A 5,911-nucleotide genomic window follows, 5' to 3' on the forward strand; every position below is an offset into this window, starting at 1 on the left:
CTGTATCAAGTTTGAGTTTTTGATACACAGACCTTTCTAGGAATCAGGTTGTCCCACCGTAAACCTTTGGTTTTTGGTGTAAGGTTGTCCTTAGAATAACATCTGTATCAATCTCTTAATACTTGTTCTTTTGAGGCTATATTTAATTTCCATATCGTAGATTGTTTACAGTGCTATCTTTCCTTTATTTGTTTAATTCCGCTGTTATGATTTTTATTTGGCATAGTCCTATTCACCCCCCCCCCCCCCCCCTCTAAGACATATAGCTCGGCCTTTTCACCTACCTAATTATTACTCCGGGTGAAGCAACTCCCCGAATAGCAAGCGTCAAGAAGTCCCGTTGTATTAATCGCCATTGAAGATTCTTCTCTGCCTGCTCTATCCAGGTCCCTGCTGTTGTGCCTTTCAGATGCATTGATTACTGCATTAAAGTCACCAGAAATAGTCCACGGACGCTGAATATTGAGAGAAGTAGCTGTCAGCACGTCCCATATCTCTCTCCTAACATATCTCTCACAACTTGCATATACAAAGGACAAGTAAATAGCCTGTTGATTCCTCTAGCCTGATATCATAATAGATAGAATCTGGTTTGTTGCATTCACTACTGAAACAGCCAAATGATCTTTATAAAAGACCCAAATCTTACTGCCTGCAACACTATTTCAATACGAACAGTGGTAGCCCAGGTAAAGGCCTACCCCAACTTGCCTCTCATCTCTGAGCATCAGTTCTAGAATAGCCACGACCCTTGGATTATGTTTCCTGATTAATCACTTGCAAGACCTTCTTGAATGAATATTTCCAATACCACGGATGTTCCACACCAGGGTCTTATCCATCTATTACACAACCGGAATTAACAGCCCTTCTCTTTAGCCTGCGTAATCTGGATTCCCAATCTCCCCTAGAGTAATGAATTCTAGGCCTTGTTAGGATTTTAGTCAATTTTTTCTCCCGGGAAGGGCAGGTGGTTGACTTCATGTCATTTCCTTTCACTGGTAAACGGTGGTCCTCCTTAGTTGGTCTGATATCCCGCATTTGCTAAATGCTTTCATTCTCTTCAGTTGGTCAAGGGCAGCAAACATCCTTTGACTGATCTTCCTAACTGGTAGTGTTTGGAGAATAATTGACACACAAACTGTTACGAAAATTTACTGGTTTGGGGATGGAATTAAAGAAAGGTGAGAGATCAACTTCCAATTCGGACATGATTGGAGTTATGTTCTGAGTGCACTGGAAATGTAATAACTGTGGGGTAGCCGCTTGCATTCTTATTGGAGATTTCTGATACTCGTTGTCCAAGACTCTAGAAGAATTTCGATAATCAGTTGATCTTGCTCGGATCCTAAGATGTCTGCCCATCCGTATACTCATTTCATAACTTTCATCCGAAGCTCTCCGCGTGGGGCACTTCTGAACATTCTCTCTATGTCAGCTATGAAAAGGTTTCCTTGAGTGTTGCAGCACTCCAAAGCCAGATGTGGCCTAAGTTGTCATTGAGATGGGCTCTGCTCAGTCTGCCTAGACTGCTATTCACTTGCTACTTTCATTGTACTTCTTGAAGACATCTCCAGTACCATTTGTTTGTCAGGGGTAAATTTCCTTTACTACTACGCTTTCATTTTCTAGTTTGTGTTCTATCTGGTTCGGCTCGACATTTTGGTAAACATCTACCAGGCATAGCTATAAACATGTATCCTCTACTTCTGCTCCACTGTTTTCAGGTCTATGAACTTGGGGATTCATCTCGGCATTGTCACAAATATTTGTTGGGGACAATTAGAAGTTTATTTCCTGATGAATCCCGGACACTCCCTTTTCTCCTCCACCTTTTCGGTTTCCAAACCTCCTTTCTACCGACTGTCTAGTACCTTCGTGCTGAGAATCTGATTTGGGGGTTGCGGCCGATTCTTCATGTGAATTACGGGATTCAGATTCTTCTAGGACGGCATGGATGGGGTAGATCTTTTCCAATACCTGTAACTTCAAAATCTTTTACAAGTTTTCCCTTGGTGGGAGTAGCACTTTGATCCGGGCGAACACCTGAAATATTCCGTAGCTGCTAATGGGATCAATGTAGATTGTAGACCTGAAATAGTTAGCTAGATTAAGCATCATAGCTTCCATCCAGGCATGCGGAGGGATTCCAAATAATCTAATCCATCTCCCTTCACTTCCCATCACTTCCCCTATTGACCACTTGTTCACTAAAGATAAGCCCATTTATCTATGCAAATCGGAATCCGCTTGGCAGTCAACAAGTTCTTCCTTCGATTTCAATGTAATCAAAAATTTCTCCAGTGAAATCCTAGTTATGTCAATGGAGGAACTTGCAAACTTGGAGTCTCTGATGGCTTTGTATAGTTTCAAAATGGAACTGTGCACCCCATCTGCTCTCCCTACCGGACCAAGCTGCAGCTCTTGCAACTGAGTGGACACTGCATCTGGATCCGCAATGGTTCTAAGATTTGGCTCTTCCTCTGTTTTGTTTGAAAGATGGGTTGGTTCCTTCGACAGCACCGTAGCGTATGAAGTATTAGGACGCGATTTCATCTACGCTCGAGCTAGAATAGATGTCTATATTCTAGATGGTTTATGAGCTCTTGCTTTTGCCCATCTCACAAAGACCACTCTTCCGTCAATACGCCGCTCGTTTAGAACGTCCATGGCTGCTTTCACGTCTTGTTCATATCAGAATCGGACGAATGCATAACCACGAGGTTTTTGCAAACCTGGAAGAGTGGGGACGTCTTGTTCTCGAAAATCCTCTTAATGTCGGTCGCCGAGCAGTCAAAAGGGATGTTTCCCATGAATAGAGAAAACCCTATATCCCTGGGGTATTTGAAAGATGTCTATTCTTTGAGAGAAGACGGTGGGGTTTCAAATGTTTCCGCTCTAGATGGGGCATCTGTTGGGGCCGGGCGAGCAGTCCTTCCTCGCGACTACGATCGTCTGTCCCGAGACCTACCTCTCTCCACTCGCATCCTTCCCTCCGATGCCCTAAATGACTTGGATTACCTAAAAAGCTTTCTATTTCAACTCAACAAAAATGAGAGGAGATGAGCAAAAGCCAACTCAATATAGAATGGAAACACGCGTCGCTCTCAAATCGGCAAAGGGTAATTCTTGTATCCATCACCCCAATTGAATTCATAAAAATCACGTATAATTAAAATCATACATAAACTATAATTCTCACAGGGATAAATATTAATAACGGTCCATCAATCAATGGCATGAAAATCAACATGAAGGTATGCAAAAATAAGACAAATCATGTATATATCAACCCTAATTAATGTAAGCTTAAAGTAATCCCTCATATTAGCCTTAGATGTAAACTCTAGGTAGATCTCGACGCAGGAGAGCTTTTACATGAACCATGATGTCGATCGAGGAAGAGGGAAGCAACACATGTGTGGGAAAGGAAGAAAATGGACGGGCGTCTAGGCTTGGACATCTCTCGATGTGAGAAGGTGGTGGGCATAGGATTTTAAGTGGAGAACGGACACACGCATTTTATAAGCACCCTTTTATAAAGGGTTTCTCAAGTTAGGTTTCTCATTCCACTTGAATTGGGCTTCTCTAATTTGTTTCTTTTAACGATTTTTCTTTAAATCTAATTCGCTCATGGTGACGGGGTCGTCGAATAGGTCCAAGGTATATAACTTTCTTGGTGATTTAAAATTTAGATTGGTTTATCTTGAAAATTCTCTTAACGGGTGCAAAAACAGACATGATCTCAATTAACAGTTCAAGCTTAATGACCAGGGCCCAAATTTGGAGAAAATGTGTAGTCAAGATAGTCAAATGATTAAGAAAATTTTGGTGGATGATCGATGGTGGAAAAATTCTGAATCTAAAATTTCACCATTTGCGCCAAAAGAAAGGAATTGGCTTTAAAGCAGTTAACAATCAACGGTGTAGGATTATAAATCAGGGTCTAAATTTTATATGATCTCGTAGTCGTATGAGGCCAAAGTGATGTCCAAGTTTGAGTTGCGATTAATGGCGAAAAGTAGGTAAATCAGAAGGTCTAGATTTAAAAAGAGTTGATAAGCATAAATAACACTACAACAATTTATAATTTTTTCAACGACTTTGTTTAGCGACAAGTCTAATTTCATTGCAAAAAGTCAAATTTTTACAACGACATTACAAGTCGTCACAAAAAATCAACTATTTACGATGGCATTTTAAATCGTCGCTAATAGTCAACTTTTTTACGATGAGCTTGAATTGTCGTTGTAAAACTTGTCGTGAAAACTTTCCACATAAATTTCTCTCCGCAAATTATGTAGCGGGAAAGACTTTTCGCAATAAGCTTAACCAGTCATCACTAATAGCTACTTTTTATGACGAATTAGGTGTTGTCGAAAAAATAAATTACGACGACACAAAAGTTGTCGCAAATAGTAGCTTTAGCAACGACTGGTTAAGGTCGTTGTGAAAATACAAAATTAGAATTTTTTTCGCAAGTCTTTTTATGACGAGTAGTTAAACTCATTACAAAAAATATCAAAATAAACTTTTTGCGATGAATATAGTTTCAATGCAAAATGGTGGAATATTTGTAACAATATTGTTTATAATTGTCGTCTCAAACACTTGTCGCACTAATTTTTTTGGTGGAAAATAACATGGTAGGAAAGACTTTTTGCGGCGCGTTTCAATTGTCATCATTAATGTCTACTTTATGCAACAAATATGTTAACTCGTTGCAACAAATGCCAACTGAAATGTTTTGCAACAAATGTAGTTTCATTGTGAAAGGGTTGAGATATGACGAATGTGTTGTTGATGTTCGACACACATCACAGTAGGGCCCACACATCTCGACCTCATCGGAAGTTCCCATGAGCTATGGGTAGTTCCAATTAGGTCGAATATACTAGTCATCAGCTCCGTGGAAAAGCCTATTTTTTCTCCATTTAAACATTCCACAGTGAATATATATATAGGTGAAGTGTGGTCCTGGTATCGATTCCCAGAGGGGGTGGAGGGGGTGCCTAACAGTGAAGTGTGAACTGACCGTGGGTGTACTAACAAGCTAACAAAAATAAAAATAAAAATGTTCAGCGGTAGAATGAATGCTTGATAGGTGAGGCCTCACTCTGAATTCACCGTACGCCGTGTCAATCGACAACTCCATGCGTAACGTTGTACGTCAATTGTATGGCTGTGATAATCTAATCTTGGCTTTGTTTCCATCACACATGTATTGTATCCAAGTCCAAGGGCAAATAAGTCACTTCATCTTTTAATTATAAGCTCCGGCTATACGACCGTACACCATGCTTGTACCTCGCACACCAAGAGCCGCGTGAATGCAACTGTCAGGAAGTTCACCCCCTTCATCAGGTACGCTGCCTCGTATTCACTTTAGTAGCCAAAAATATAATCAAACAGATCTCAGGTAGGACGCCGCACAGTAGGAAGAAGTTGGTATCGGACGCAACCTACAGTGGATTTTATATGCCATCTAATACATTCATCCGATGTTCCCGTTGGATGTAAGAATTACCCAAAAATGACAGTATTCCGAAACTAAGGTGGGCCATACCAAGTGAATGTTGATTCAGTCTGACGTTTCGGATTAAACTAAAAGAGCGGTTGATACACCCGATGGACGGCGTGGATTTCATCCACGACTAGGTCGTCTTACCCACATTAAAGTAATGACCCTGGCAAGTACCTACACCAGGTACGCAAGCTTCTCTATAAGAAATTGGCGACGGCGGCAACCAGCTGTACCGTTGAATCTAGTATGGACAAGTCAAGATAGCACGACCTGGTGTCCCGTGGCAGCATGAATGGCTCCCATGATAAAATATACTCACGTTCTCAGCATTCCCTATGCATTTCGTGTTATTTTGATTTTTCCACCTTCCCGTTGTCTTCTTGTTCG

This window comes from Magnolia sinica, chromosome 3 (genome assembly GCF_029962835.1).
Source record: "Magnolia sinica isolate HGM2019 chromosome 3, MsV1, whole genome shotgun sequence".
NCBI classification, from domain to species: domain Eukaryota; kingdom Viridiplantae; phylum Streptophyta; class Magnoliopsida; order Magnoliales; family Magnoliaceae; genus Magnolia; species Magnolia sinica.